The sequence below is a fragment of the Delphinus delphis genome, chromosome 7, assembly GCF_949987515.2.
Source record: "Delphinus delphis chromosome 7, mDelDel1.2, whole genome shotgun sequence".
Lineage (NCBI taxonomy): Eukaryota > Metazoa > Chordata > Mammalia > Artiodactyla > Delphinidae > Delphinus > Delphinus delphis.
The window spans coordinates 15,232,368-15,245,724 of record NC_082689.1 but is presented as its reverse complement, the minus strand read 5'-3'; positions in this window follow the sequence as shown (position 1 = coordinate 15,245,724).

The following is a 13,357-nucleotide window of genomic DNA, read 5'->3' as shown; positions in this document are numbered from 1 at the left end:
TGATTTCTCCCTCAAGAGGAGTGTGGCAAAACCTCAGGGAGTAAAAAGAAAAAAGTGCCCACAAATGGAGGAAAGACAGCTGTTCTACAGCCACCGTCACAAGTAGCCACCGGAATCTGATTTAAATCTGTTCACTTGATCAGTAGCTCATCTTTGGAAAGCAAGATGTAGCAGAGGCTGAAAATGTTCTTATGTTTTTTGCCCATTAATTCCACTTCTAGGAGTCTAAGAAAATACCCAAGATGTGGATTGAGAGTTCCTGCACGACCTTCATTGTGACGTTGTTTACAGTAATACCCAAACAGGTGATATTATATAACATTCATTTGATTCATTTGATTGGTTATGTAGGCAAGAAAAGTGTCACTGCAACTTCTTTTATTATGAACATTATTTCATATTATGCATCATTTTGGGGGGAAGAAAGTGGGAATAAAAATTCAGCAGGCTCTTCCAGTCATAAATCTGTGTGTGTGTTTGTATGCATGTATAAATGTGCGTGTGTGTATTGCATGGAAGAAAGCCTGGAAGAAAATGTGCTAACATGGTGTTGGTTTAGGGAGTGTGGCTGACTTATTTTTCTCTTCATACTTTATTAAAAGCTTTTTACAATGGCATTCCTTACTGCTGTCATAAAAATCCAAGCTTATAAGAACAACTAGTTTAAAGCTTTTTTATTTTTCTTATTCTGGCAAAATTAATAATTTTTAAGAGAAAAGTCTTGAAATTGTCTCATGTTTTGGTAAAGAAATAACTAGAAACCCTTATATTTTCTAATCTCTTATTTATATTAAGTTTCCTAGGGCTGTCATAAAATAGTACCACAGATTGGGTGATTTAAACAAGAGGAATCTATTCTCGCACATTTCTGGGGGCTAGAAGCCCGAAATCGAGGTATCAGCTGGGCCGGGCTCCCTCTGAGACCTCTAGGAGAATCCTTCCTTGCCTCTTCGTTGCTTTCGGAGGTTTGCGTGATCTCTGGTATTCCTTGGTGGGTAGATGCATGTCTCCAATTCTCTGTCTTCACATGGCATTCTCTCTGTGTCTTCATCTTCCCTTTGCAAATATCCCTGTATCTAAATTTTCCCTTTTTATAAGGACTTGGTCATGATTGGGTTAAGGCCCACCCTAATGACCTCATTTTAACCGGGCCGTCTGCAATGAGTATCTCCAAATAAGGTCCCATTCTGAGATTTAGGAGCTAGGACTACAACATACCTCTTTTTTTTTGGAGCGGGGAGGGGGGGAGACACAATTCAGCCCAAAGCTGAATTTGTATATTTTTTGAAAACTTTCTTCAATTTTACTTTTTTTTTTTTTTTTTTTTTTGCGGTACGCGGGCCTCTCACTGTTGTGGCCTCTCCCTTGGCGGAGCACAGGCTCCGGACGCGCAGGCTCAGCGGCCATGGCTCACGGGCCCAGCCACTCTGCGGCACGTGGGATCCTCCCGCACCGGGGTACGAACCTGTGTACCCTGCATCGGCAGGCGGACTCTCAACCAGTGCACCACCAGGGAAGCCCTTGAATTTTACTCTTGCTTATCAGTCTTGTTCTGTCTTTATAATGTGATATGTGAGTACCTGCTCCAGTCTTCTACTCTTACATTAAACATGTTTTCCCTTGGTAATTCCTTCCCTGTTATGAATATCTTTATTTTCATATACTTAGTTTGATTTTTTTCCTCTTATTTACTGTTTCATTACTTTATTTGAATTTTACCATAACCAAATACTGTGGAACTTTTGTCCTCCAAGCGGACCTTTTCTAAACGCTTCATGTATATCCAATAGATTTGTTACATTCTTCTCCTTCCCCTCTAATGTGGAACTTTATCAGTATCAGTTCAGGTGGTATATTGTTTTTCAGATCATCCATTTAAATAAGTGTAGGTAATCTGCTCATCTTTAAAAGCAGCTCCCACAAGAAATGGAAGATCAGAGAGGTGGTACTTTCCTCCTATGTTTTCCCTGAAAGGCAACAGTTCTCCTCTGCTCTTTGGTTTTGTCTTTGGCTGATACGCTGATTCTGTGTTATGGCACTGGTGTATTCTTGGCTTGTTTCCTCTCTGCCCCCAGTCCAGCGGCCACCCCTGTGGGATGGTTATTGCCAGTCCTTTAAAGACCAGGCCTGTGGCTCCATCCCTACTGTGAAACTTTTAAAAAGTTTCATTTGAAAGTAATTCCAGACATAAAACATTGCAAAAATATCATAATAGTTTTTAAAGAATTGCTGATTTAACATAATAGATGAATGTATGCCCATTATAAAATTTCTAGCAATTCAGAAATATAAACTGAAAATAAAAATTCTCCATCTACACACAGTTTTTAAACAGCTTATTAAAGGCTGAATTATATCCCTCCCCTCAGTTCATCTGTTGAAGCCCTAACGCCCAGTACCTCAGAATGTGACTGGAGACTGGGCCTTTAATGAGGTATAAATTAAAATGAGGCCTTTACTGTGGGCCTTAATCCAATATGGTTGGTGTCCTTATATGGAGAGATTAGGACACAGACACACACAGAGGGAAGAACTTGAGACAAGCCAAGGAGAGCGGCTGTAGAAGAAACAACCCTGCCAACACCTTGACCTCAGATGTCCAGCCTCTGGAATTGCGAGAAAGGTTTTAGTTGTTTAAGCCCCCCGGTCTGTGGTGTTTGTCCTAGCAGCCCTAGCAAACTAGTACAGAACACAAGTGGACCATGGTGTATATTCTGGAACTTGCCTTTTTTTCATGGAGGGTACACTGGGCATCTTCCTAGGTCAGTATGCATAGGTTTACCTAATTAATTAATAATGTGATCTTTTTAATGGCTTCATAGTATTCCATAGCATGGATGTATTGTATAGTGTGTTTAATCATTTTATTGCTGGGCATTTAGGTTGTTGAAAATTTCACTACCAGGATCAGTGTGACAACAGACAGCCCTTACTAAGATTTTTGTGCCTAAGTGGAAACTCATCTATAGGATAGCTCCCTGATAGCGGACTGGCTAGATCAAACCTTTTGCAAGCTATCCAACTGGTATTTTGTTTTGAATGTATATATCCTAACTCCTCTGGTAAATTTCAATTCCAGAGGATGTGAGTCCTTTAGTGATTCTTTGTATCCTCCTAGTCTAGTGTAATATGACTTTCTCCTAAAAGATTCTGAATAAGTGCTACTGTTTTGCTTTCATCAGTTAGCCTTTAATTCAGTCTAAAATGCAGGGAACAAGGGGAAAGATGGTGAGCAACGTGACCCTGGCAGGCCCGTCCCTGTGAGCCGCCATGGACACCCTGTCAGGTTAGGTTTTTTTGGTCATATATTTCCTCCCTCCCTCTCTCTCCCTCTCCCTTCTTTTTTCCCTGATTACAAAGCATAATTTCATATGCCTTTTGAGTCCTTTGTGGAATTGTTTTGTTCTGCTGTTTCCCAGGAACACACTAGTAATGAGTAACATAAAACCGAATCCAGTTCCATTAATCAAGCAGAGCTCATGCAGGTATTTTCTGTAGAACTTAGGCAGCCTTGCTGTCGTGTATCTTGCCTTGCCTCCTCCGCGGCATTTACAGGAAGCAGCAGGGGCTGTGTGGGGGTAACTGATGTTGCTGTCTGCCACCGACTACCACCTGTTGTACCGTGAATCAGCAGCCCCGTGACACTGTCCAACACACATGCTGAATGTTTGTCAGCTGCCACTTCCCGTCTTCCCAAAGTGGCGTAGTCACAGAGCCTCTCTCTCTCAGACTCGGCACTCTGGGCAGCAGGAAAGGCTATTTCCAGAGGTAGAACGGATGATGGATGCAGACTCACCATAGCAAGACACCCACAACCACTAGTCATCTCCATGCCCTTGATGTTGAAACTGATTATGGATACGTGGAGAAAAGGATGGTTCTGGGATTGCAGTGTTGGTAACAAGAGTTACCTTTTGAATTTTATGATCGGTCTCTCTATTTACCCCCCAAGTCCTGTCTTTTTTTTTTTGCTTTAAAGATATGGAAAAAATAATTTCAGTTTTATTGGAAAAACCTCTTGAACAGCCATGCTCCGTGAGATGCTAACGATTCTCATGCTTGTGGGTTCTGGAATAATAATAATAATGTAATGATAATTATTATTATTATAGTTAGCACTGAGAATTAGCCAAGTATTTGATGTGTGTTAATCCCCATGACAGAGCCACAAAAATGGGTGTCCTTATTCATCTTGCTTTACATGAGGAAGCTGAGACTTACAGCAGTTAAATGAGTAAGTGACAGAGCCGGGTAGGCACTGAGTCCATCTGACGCACATTGCAAACTAGTTTGGTGGACCCCAGTCTCCTAGACTCCAGACTCTCTTGGTTAATGCTGCCAGGCCTTTCCGAGCTGTCCTGCTGGTCCTGACCTGTTGACTGGCTGTAATAGCTCCAAACCTCTCATCCCTGCCTTGTTGACCCAGGATGCTAACCATATTCTGCCCGTGTAGTCTCCTACCCTTGCTTCTCCAGGCCTGCCCCAGTGTCCAGGAGTGGCACTGACATCTTTCCTGAGAAGTCAGTGAAATGACAACCACTCAGCTGATGGCTTACTGTGTGCCCCACACGGCGCCAGACGCTTCATGTAGACGAGGTATAAATGAACACATTGACTATATGAAAACAGGAAGACTGCTATATCCTTAGAATGGAGTTTTGTTAACTTCGGTTTAGAGTGGACATCCTAGTTACCCTGTTCCTGACACGCACGTTTGAATTTCTATTTTGGTTTGAATTTGATAATTGTACCCACATTTTCCATTTAAATTTTCCATCCATTGGTTTCCTTTTTCTTTTTTTTTTTAAACTTTATTGAGGTATATTTTATATGCCGTAAAATTTACCCACTTGAAGTGTGTAATTCAGTGATATTTAGTCAATTTATAGAGTTGGGCAGCCATCACCACAATCCAGTTATAGAGCATTTCTCTAACCTCATAAAGATGCCTCACCTGTTTACAGCCACTCTGGGGGCTTCTTTTGCTCCCTCCTGCCCCCATCCTGGACTTTAAAATACTTTCTCAAGGAGGGGGGTCAGAACTTGCACTGTGGACCTTCTGGGATTTCCTTCTCTGTTAGCACGAGCTGTGGTATCTGGCATCAGTGCTAAAAGTCTAGTTGGTTCTCTAAATCCTGGTGGCTTCAGATGCTGGCTCCCTCAGGGGGACCTCAGATATCTGCAGCCTCTCCCCTGGCGACTTCACCCAGAGCTTTTCGATAAGGGGACACAGACACCTGCTGTAGCCCCAGCAGGATCCCTCCCACCTCCACCCAGACTTTCCATGGGGCTCTTTCACCTTGATGAGGAGATTCCGTGGGACGAAAGAGAGCTGGCATGTCCTTGGGTACTAAGGGCAGCCTCCTCTGGGTGCATGGTCAGCGCAGACCTCCCCACTATACCCACCTCTGCTTGGGGAAATGGTGGTGGCGGTGGGTGAGTTTGTTTCCGTCGCTTCTCCTAACTCACGTGGTTGCAACGTCATCTTCCCATGGCTCTTCTTCAGGTTTCGGCAACGCTGGAGTGGTTTGCCAGTCCTGCTGTTGAGCAGAGCGCTGGTGAGATGTAATTGCATCTCACACCTCACCATGTGACAGTGTGCTGTGCTCCTATGCAACCCTAGACCTCTCCTCTCTGTCCCACTTTATGTATTTGTTTGTTCGCAAAAGTTGCCAAGGAGATGTGCCTCTTACGAACTGTGGACTGAGATCCTCACACCAGGAAGTGCAGAGCTACGTAGAATATAGAATCTTTGCTGTCACTGGGAGCTTTGTCCACGGCAATCCCTTCACCTTTTGTTTGGGTATTTCACACACCAGTGTTCCATGTAATATACACTCCTTAGGTTGAGAAAAATTGAGGCTCAGAGACATTAAGTAAGCTGGGCATGGTCACACAGCAGAGATACACACAAACTAGGTCTGTCTGCAGACTGAGGAGTAACAAGGTGCAAGGAAGAAATCTTGTACCCAACACCAGGGACATAGATTAAAATGAAGGAACAGCCCTATGATGGACTATTATGCAGTTATTTAAATTCCTCTATTTAAAAATATTTAATTGAGCAACAGAAGCTGTTAGAAGCTATGGACAAAATGGAGCTTGTGAATATGCAGAGTGAAAAGCCCAGCATGAGATGTGTAACATGCTCACTCCACGAAGCGATGCACATTATAAGAGCACAAGCAAACAGAAAGGAGAATGGGGATGAAGCGAATGAATAAAAAAGGTACTGTTGACAAATATAGACTCCGTGAAGCACAGCACCCCTCTGGCACCATTCCCCTTACATTTCTAGGTCTTTCTTTGGCTTCTCCTGTGTGGCTGTATCCTCCTCTAGCCAGCCCTTTAAACAGAAAGGTTCATCAGGCTCAGCCCCAAGCCCTCTTCTCTCCCCAGGTGATCTCGTCCAAGCCCAAAGCTTCATAGCCAAAACACGCTGGTAACCCACACACTGCTGTCTCCAGCTCTGTCTTCTCTGAGTGCCAATCCAGTGTCTCTGTTTGCCGAACATCTCTACTTAGATGTCCCAAAGCACCTCTAAGTTAAATGCGTAATAATCCTGTCCGTAAAAGCAAGCTTGGTCCTTTCAGCATGCTCTGTCTTAGTGAATGCAATCATTTGTCCATCTAGCTACGGCCTGGGTACCATCTTGGACTCCTCCCTTGCACTTATTTCCAGTAGCCAACCGGGCACCGACTCCTGTGTATCATGCCTTCTAAATCTCTCTTGAATGGTCCGTGTCTCCACCTCTACCACCACCACTGTAGTGCAGTCTGTCATCAACACCCACCTCGATTGTGAAAATAGCCTACTCACTGGTCTTTCTGTGTTCATTGTCTATATTCCTGATTTTTCCCATGCTGCTACCAGGTTGATCTTTCCAAAACATGAATCTAATCATGCCTTAAAAGGAAAGTCTTATTGAGATATAATTCACATACCATACAATTTGCCCATCTCAAGTATAAAATTCATGCTTTTTAATATATTCACAGAGTAGTGCAAACATTGCCACAATCTAGTTTTAAGAATATTTCCATCACCCCAAAAAGAAACTACATATCCATTAGCAGGGACCTTCCATTACCGTGTATTCCCAGGCCTAGGCAAACACTAGTACTGTACTTTCTGTCTCTCTGGATTTCCCTATTCTGGACATTTTCTATAAATATAATCATACAGTATGTGGTGTTCTGGGACTGGCTTCTTTTACTTAGCGTAATGTTTTCAAGGTTCATCCATGTTGTAGCATGTGTCAGCCCCAGTTGAAAGAAGGAATGATGGACTTGGGGCCTGAGGATATCGTGGGTGAATTCTACTCTAACACCAACCAGGTGTGTGATACAGTTGTCCCTCAGTATCTTTGGGGATTGGTTCCAAGAGCCCCTCAGATACCAAAATCCGCGGATGTTCAAGTCCCTTGTATAAAATGGCGTGGAATTTTCATATAACCTATGCACATCCTCCGGTATACCTCGTCATCTCTCGATTAATTATAATACCTAATACAGTTGCTGGCACATAGCAGATTCAAGTTTTCACCTTTGGAGCTTTCTGGAATTTTTTTTCGTATATTTTCCATTAGTAGTTGGTTGAATCTGTGGATGTGGGACCCATGGATACAAAGAGCTGACTGTACATCACTTCTCTCTCCCAGGCTAAGTGTTCTGATCCATAAATGAAAGCTGTGAACTGGTTGTGATGATTCCACTGGCTACAGTATAATGGGCTTAGACTAGTACCTGGAGATGCTGATGCTAGAGAAATGGTTGTTGAATCTGAATCTGTGCAGTTTCCATGGTCACAAACCATCCTCTTTCCTGGTCTAAACTCTTACTCACAGGGCTTTGTAACTGGCAATCTCTACTTCTCCATTAGTCAGAATCCTTCACATCCTTCCAGGTTGACCTGAACACTCCCCTCCTTTGTGACCTCTTTCCTTACTAGCTGAACCCATAGTGATCAGTCCCACCTCTGACTTCTCACTTTCTTGTATCACTTCTTTGATAATTTCTTCTTCTCCTGTGTTCTCTGTTTCTCTTTTTCTAGAAGTCTTGTTAGTCTGATATTGGATCCATGGAATGGTCTTCTGTTATCTTTTCTATCTTCTTTTTTTTATCTCGTGTTTTGGACCTTATTTTTGGGACGTCATCTTATTTTACTTTCCAATTCTTGTGATGAATTTTTCTGTTTTTAGTCATTTAAAATTTTTCAATAGTTCTTATTTTTGTCACAATTTTCCTTTCTTTAGCATCCTATTTTTATTTTATGGTGTAATTACTGATCAGAGTTTTCTTTTTTTGAGTTCTCATCTATACCTCATTTTTCTTTAAATTTGTTGGAGACATTAAAAAAATAAAGGTCTCTATGCTGAATGGCTGGTCATACTTGCGTTCATTCAAATTAAAGTGTGAGGCAATAAAAATGTCCTGTATGTGGGCAGGACCTGTTAACTGGAGGGCTTTGGAGTTTGAGAGCATCCTGAATGCCAGAATGCAGAGATGTTTCCAGTGGGGCCGTTTGATTTGTTCTGAGGAGAGCTCTCTGATGATTAGACTGGAGAACTGGGTGGGTGTGGATGCTGTCTGGATACCAGGTGTTTAAAGTGAGTGCAGTGGGGCAATGCAGCTGCTGCTTGTTCACAACTTCATTTCACTGTATTCATCATTCCTGTTGTTTCTGAGTTCTGAAACTCACCAGCGTTTGGCAGAATAGACGAGCTTTTTTTCTGGAATGTATTCCCTTCCACACAGACTCCAGGCTGTGATTTCCTGTTATTTTCATTTTAACCTGCCTTCAGCCATCCTCTATCTTCCAGACATGTGTTGAATTTTCATTAACCGCCTCCTCTCTTTAATTTTCTTTACTGTTGTTGGGTTTATGTCCACTTAAATTTTCTGGCTACCATTTTTTGGTTTTTTTTTTTGCGGTACGCAGGCCTCTCACTGTTGTGGCCTCTCCCGTTGCGGAGCACAGGCTCCGGACGCGCAGGCCCAGCAGCCATGTCTTACGGGCCCAGCCGCTCCGCGGCACGTGGGATCCTCCCGGACCGGGGCACGAACCCGTCCCCTGCATCGGCAGGCGGACTCTCAACCACTGCGCCACCAGGGAAGCCCCTGGCTACCATTTTAATAGGAACTCAGGAGTGGGAAGGAGTTAAACATATTCAACTTTCCATCTAGAACTTTCTATACTACTTATTTAATTATTCAAATCAAGATAATTTTCTGCTTGTGAGACTGGATTGTTAGGGATCATGTTTATTCTTTACTTCATGAAGTCTAGCTCAATTTCTTCTATGTGGGTGCTCAATTGAGCTTTAACATGTAAGGTCCGCCACTTTACTTCCTGTTTCACGTTTTTATCTGTCCTCACAAGTGCAATTTCTCCTAAGATGGACTCACATCTGGAGAGCCATTTGCATCTCCATCTTATGGCCTTTTCTATTTTCTGTCTTGACTGTGCACTTCTGCAGGATTTGAAAGAGATGAGAAAATATGGTGAGTACCCTCGGTGGAGAGATTCATATTCTATAACTCATCTTCAAAGTGATAGTCCTCTTGGCTTACTTTCCTTCCAGGGAAAAGCATAACCTGGGCATTTTATCCCTTATCGCTTGCTTGTTTTGGCTCACTAGGAAGAGTAGGTTATTTCCTCTTGTAAGTCCCAGAGTTCTCTGAGTTGGGGGGCGCCTTTCCCTCCTTCCCCATGGCTCTGAACACGTGGGTGTGCACACTTCCATGCCCCCACCCCACATACCCTAGTATACGCTGGACATTTTTCCCCTCAAAAGAAAACCAAATTGGTACTCTCATCCAAGTAAAAATCATCAAGCGGAGCAGCATGACATGGTCCTTAAATCCCATAGGTCATATTTTTGGCAAATAGCTGTGTCCTGTAACTGTCATTCCCATAATGTCCAGCTTACTCATCATCGAATACATGACATTTTCTTGATCTTTGAATGTTCCATCTCAATTAATATTGGAGGAAAAAAAGTCATTCTTCTACATTGTACATGGAAAAAAAGTACATCATGGGGGTTTCCCTGGTGGCGCAGTGGATAAGAAGAATCTGCCTGCCAATGCAGGGGACACGGGTTCGAGCCCTGGTCCAGGAAGATCCCACATGCCGCGGAGCAACTAAGCCCACAAGCCACAATTACTGAGCTACTCACCGCAACTGCTGAGCCTGTGTGCTGCAACTACTGAAGCCCGCGCGCCTAGAGCCCCTGCTCTGCAGAAAGAGAAGGCACCGCAATGAGGAGCCTGCGCACTACAACGAAAACCCAACACAGCCAAATGAAAAAAAATATATATATATACATCATGGAGCCTTTTCTCATCAAACTATAGAAGAGAAATTGGTGCCCTGCTGGGGTCTCCCAGGGGAGATGACTGGTCCAGCTCAGGAGGAAAGCTGGAAGCTTCATGTATTGTGTACTTGGAAAAATTCATTGGGATGTTTTTTCTTTTTGTGCTTCAGTAATTAATAAAACCACCCCAATTTATTCACAACATGTATTCAACACAGAGTAAAATTTTATTTGCACAGAATAAAATTTAACAAATCCATAATCCAACCCATTTGGAAATAGACAATATAAGAAAGAACATTGATTTTTGGGGACTAAGAAAGACATGACTTTGCATAGTAACTCAGCACCATCTTCTTGCTTTCTATCTTTCTATTTATTTACTATTGTGGTAAAATATATATTAAATTTACCATTTTGACCATTTTTAAGTGTGCAGTTCACACATTCACAGTGTTGTGCAACCATTACCACCTTCCATTTACAGAAGTTTTTCATTATCCCAAACTGAAACTGTGCCCATTAATACTAACTCCCCATTTCTCCCTCCTCCCCTCCTAGTAAACGCTGTTCAAGTTTTTGTCTCTATGAATTGAATTTGCCTATTCTAGGTACCTCATTTAAATAGACTAATTTACAAATTAGTAAATTACAAATATTGTGACAGTACAATATTTGTCCTTTTGTGTTTGTCTCTTTTCGCTCAGTGTAGTGATTTCAAGGTTCATCCATGTTGTACGTAACGTGTCAGAATTTCATTCCTTTAAAAAGCTGGATCCGCTGTACGTATAGACCACATTTTGTTTATTCATTCATCTGTTTATGGGTATTTGGGTTGTTCCCACCTTTTGTTTATGGTGGCTAATGCTGGTTTGAATATTGGTGTAGAAATATCTAAGTTCCTGCTTTCATTTCTTTGGGGTGTACCCCCAGAAGTAGCATTGTGGGACCATAGGGTAATTCTATGCTTAAGGCTTTAAGGAACCATCACAGTTTTCCACAGCATCAGCATCATTTTACAGATGAGGAAAATGAGGCTTGGAGAGGTTGCCTTACTAGCCCAAGGTCACATAGCTGGCCTCTAAGGAGAGTTACTAATTTAGATAAATAAGTGTAACATGTATAGAGCTTGCCATAAATAGGCTGTCCATAAATGTATATTCTCTTGCCTTCTCCCTAGAGTTTACATTTACTTAAGACTCCACAGTCTTTCGTGTTCTTTACAGATCTCACAGAAACAAACAAACCCCTGCATCTTGGCTAAAGTGATTCGAGAAGCTTCTCATGTTTCAGAAGTGCCAGCTCCTTTCAAGCAACTCATGTGCTAATTACAAACCACCCACCTGTGTCCCTAGCCTTTTCTCAGACTTTGGTGACTGTAGTTAATTTGTAGTTTGTGGTTCTTGAGAGTAATAGAATTGCTTTATAAATTATTTCAATGTCGAATTTTCAGAAATGCAGATTGATCTGCCCCTTTCCCCTGTCTAGTCCCAAACACAAAGGTTGGAAGTAGTGAGCTCACTCTGTGTGTAGGTGGGCTGAACATGAAGGAAAGAGTAGGGCGTGTGAAGTTGAATTTGGGGGCCCTGTTGACCTTTCTTTGTCACAGGCTCTGCTTCTTGGTGTCTACCTTTAGACTTTGTCTTCTGGGTGACAAGTGACCTTCCTTCTCTGTCCTCACTCTTTAATACCTGCCTGTAGGTTGTCTATCGGACATTTAAGTTGGTGTGATTGGAAATCAAGCTGCACTTCTCCCAGGATGATTTACATCTAAAGCCTGAGTTCTGATAGTGAAATAAAAGCGTATTATAGAACTCCCAACAGGCTGGTGGGTGCTGAATTTTGGAAACTGGGGCTGAGATGGTCTTCCACGATGACAAGGAAAGCGTGCCTCGTAGGAGAGCAGCTTTGGATGTGAAACACTGACATTACCTGCAGTATTTCCTGGCTTAAGGACTAGAGTTGGGTGAAGCTGCTAAGTAGAGAACAGTTTGGGAGAAGTCAAAACCTCAAGCACCCTCAGTTCTCTCCTTTTTGGGCCAGGAGGAAATTGATTTTTTTCCTGAAAGAGTGAGATCACCAATCTAAAACACTCCCAGTCATGGAGGAGTTTGGGATGTCAGGAAGGTGAGGAGAGGAGGCGTTTTATTGCTTTGGGGGTGGAGAGGAGAGCAGTAAACAGAAGCAGCATTTCACCCACGCTGGGACACGGGAAGACCGGTTCAGGAGGTGTAGTTCCGAGTCTGTCAACAAGATGGTGCAGGAACTCCGCTCTCAGCGTCTCCTCTGAGGCAGGATCCGTAGTCTCAGCCAGACTCCTGGTAGATTGATAAAATGGTTAGAAGGCACGATGAAGCCTTCACTGTGGCGAAGATACATTTTGACGTTTTAAGCATTCAGATTGAATATTCAATTAGAAATGGATCGAGTTCCTAATAAAGTAAATGAAATTACGAATGTGTACAAGAGCTCCTTGTACAGTGCCTGCCTATACGAGGGATCAATGTCAGGGAGAAGCAAAAGGAGACATGGGCAAGATGCTGGGTGGGGTGATGCAAAGCATCTCACGTTCCCAGAGAATCTTGAAGTCTAACTGGGGATTCGTTCCTTTGTCACACAGGGCATTTACTGCAGACAGCACTACTCTGGGTGCTGTGCAGACAGCAGTGAAAACTATCCCCAGCCTGTAGAGAGCTTGCATCCTATTGGGAGGATTAGACAAGTTAGATAAGAAGAATATGATGATATGCACTATGGGAAAAGTATTAAAACTGACGAGGGGAGGTGGAGGGCTACAATTTTAAATCATGTGACCTCTCTGAGACGGTGACATTTCGATAAGACCTACAAGATTGATGGGGCCAGCCGTGGGGATTTTAGGGGAAGAGCATTCTAGGCAGAGGGCACAGCAAAGGCAAAGGTCCTGAAGTGGGCATGTGTTAGGCTGGCCAGTGTGGTTGCAGAGGGAAGGAGGAAAAGCAGTAGGATACGAGTCAGAGAGATACTGCTGGGGGCAGATAGGGGATTTTGTAGCAGATG